Genomic DNA, 2,450 nt, shown 5'->3' on the forward strand with positions numbered 1-2,450 from the left:
AGAGGTATTCTACAAGCAGCTTTTGAGGCGAGCGGTGCCCGTTAAGATATACGCTTAAAATATGTCAGTTCTTACAACAAGTAATACCAGTAATACTCTCATGATACAGGAGAACGGTACATTTTCCCTGCCACCGCAGAAATCCCCACTCCAGTTCATTTCTTCCCTTCCAAACGTGCCACTAAATTACCACTCCAACACATCTGACACCACATGACATTACCGAACAATTCGCAGAGTCTTTTTCTCTGTTGTTCTTTCTTCCCGGCACTTCTGTGAGAAGCGAGACGGAAACTAGACCAATTCCCCGCCAGAGTTCCCTTCAACGGCAAAATAGATTCCATCTCTCTCTATCCTCCGCTCTTACACCCCGGCGCAAGCTTTGCTGAGCCAACTTCTCCCTCCTCCAGCCCCCGGCGGCCCCTCCGCCACCCTGCCCGGACACGGCGTTCGCGGTGCCGGTGCCACCGCTCGCTCCCCCCGCCTCCAGGGGAAAGTTTGGGGAAGGGAAAATCCCGGCACTACCCATTCCTCCTCCACGACACGCTCGGAACCGGACGTCTTTTTGGTTTCTTTTTCCTCTTTTTCTTTCTTTCTTTTTTATTATTATTATTTTATTAACAAGCAAACAAAAAAGGAGAAACTTACATTGGTTTATTTAATTTTTCCTGCTAAACCATGAGTCCCAGAGCCACTTCATTGTATCCACAGAGTTTTAGTCCCCGAGCGGTACCGTCCCGCGGGAAGGGCCCGGTTGCTGGGCGCGGAGCGCGCTGCCCGCCCGCCGCGGAGGGCGCATGGCTCGGAGCCGCCGCGCCGTCTGTGCGGCTGCCGCGGGAGCGCAGCCCCGGCCGGGCGGCTGGGGGGGGAGATGGGAGGGGGGAGAGCGGAGGGAGGAGGAGGAGGAGGAGGAGGAGGAGGAGGAAGGGCGGAGGCACCACCCGCCCCTCCCCGCCCCGCCCGGCCGGGCCCGCAGTGCCCCCTGCCGGCCGTGAGGGGAGGGGGGGGGGAGGAAGAGGAGGAGGAGGAGGGATGAGCGGGGGCGCGGGGGGAGGAGGGCAGGGGAAGAATGGGGAGGGGAAAGGCTGGGGGGGGGACAAAGGGAGGAGGAAGGATGGGGAAGAGGGGAGAAGGGGGAAAAAGGATGGGGGGGGGAAAAAGGATGGGGGGGGAAAAAGGATGGGGGGGGGAAAAAGGATGGGGGGGGGAAAGGATGGGGGGGGGGAAAGGATGGGGGGGGGGAAAGGATGGGGGGGGGAAAGGATGGGGGGGGGAAAGGATGGGGGGGGGAAAGGATGGGGGGGGAAAGGATGGGGGGGGGAAAGGATGGGGGGGGGAAAGGATGGGGGGGGGAAAGGATGGGGGGGGGAAAAGGATGGGGGGGGGAAAAGGATGGGGGGGGGGAAAAGGATGGGGGGGGGAAAAGGATGGGGGGGGAAAGGATGGGGGGGGGGAAAGGATGGGGGGGGGAAAAGGATGGGGGGGGGAAAAGGATGGGGGGGGGAAAAGGATGGGGGGGGGAAAAGGATGGGGGGGGGAAAAGGATGGGGGGGGGAAAGGATGGGGGGGGGAAAGGATGGGGGGGGGAAAGGATGGGGGGGGGAAAGGATGGGGGGGGAAAGGATGGGGGGGGAAAGGATGGGGGGGGAAAGGATGGGGGGGGGAAAGGATGGGGGGGGGAAAGGAGGGGGGGGGAAAGGAGGGGGGGGGAAAGGAGGGGGGGGGAAAGGAGGGGGGGGAAAGGAGGGGGGGGAAAAGGAGGGGGGGGGAAAAGGAGGGGGGGGGGAAAAGGAGGGGGGGGGAAAGGAGGGGGGGGGGAAAAGGAGGGGGGGGGAAAAGGAGGGGGGGGGAAAAGGAGGGGGGGGGAAAAGGAGGGGGGGGGAAAAGGAGGGGGGGGGAAAAGGAGGGGGGGGGGAAAAGGAGGGGGGGGAAAAGGAGGGGGGGGAAAAGGAGGGGGGGGAAAAGGAGGGGGGGGGAAAGGAGGGGGGGGGAAAGGAGGGGGGGGAAAAAGGATGGGGGGGGAAAAGGATGGGGGGGGAAAAAGGATGGGGGGAAAAAGGATGGGGGGGAAAAAGGATGGGGGGGAAAAAGGATGGGGGGGAAAAAGGATGGGGGGGAAAAAGGATGGGGGGGAAAAAGGATGGGGGGGAAAAAGGATGGGGGGGAAAAAGGATGGGGGGGAAAAAGGATGGGGGGGAAAAAGGATGGGGGGGAAAAAAGGATGGGGGGGAAAAAGGATGGGGGGGGAAAAAGGATGGGGGGGGAAAAAGGATGGGGGGGGAAAAAGGATGGGGGGGAAAAAGGATGGGGGGGAAAAAGGATGGGGGGGAAAAAGGATGGGGGGGGAAAAAGGATGGGGGGGGAAAAGGATGGGGGGGGAAAGGATGGGGGGGAAAAAGGATGGGGGGGAAAAAGGATGGGGGGGGAAGCAGCATGGGGAAGGGGGGGGA

At 62.0% G+C, this 2,450-nt stretch overlaps 1 protein-coding gene across 1 annotated transcript in view; it reads right to left on the reverse strand.

Annotated features, from left to right (window-relative positions):
* The window catches only part of SCN5A (sodium voltage-gated channel alpha subunit 5), a 219,248-nt gene extending 218,423 nt beyond the window's left edge, over positions 1–825 (reverse strand). Inside the window, exon 1 of the mRNA XM_052807527.1 lies at positions 649–825. The gene's annotated coding sequence lies outside the window, so the exon portion shown is untranslated. The remainder of the gene's footprint in view (positions 1–648) is intronic.
* Positions 826–2,450: the final 1,625 nt, after the last annotated feature.

This window comes from Harpia harpyja, chromosome 1 (genome assembly GCF_026419915.1).
Source record: "Harpia harpyja isolate bHarHar1 chromosome 1, bHarHar1 primary haplotype, whole genome shotgun sequence".
Taxonomy (NCBI): domain Eukaryota; kingdom Metazoa; phylum Chordata; class Aves; order Accipitriformes; family Accipitridae; genus Harpia; species Harpia harpyja.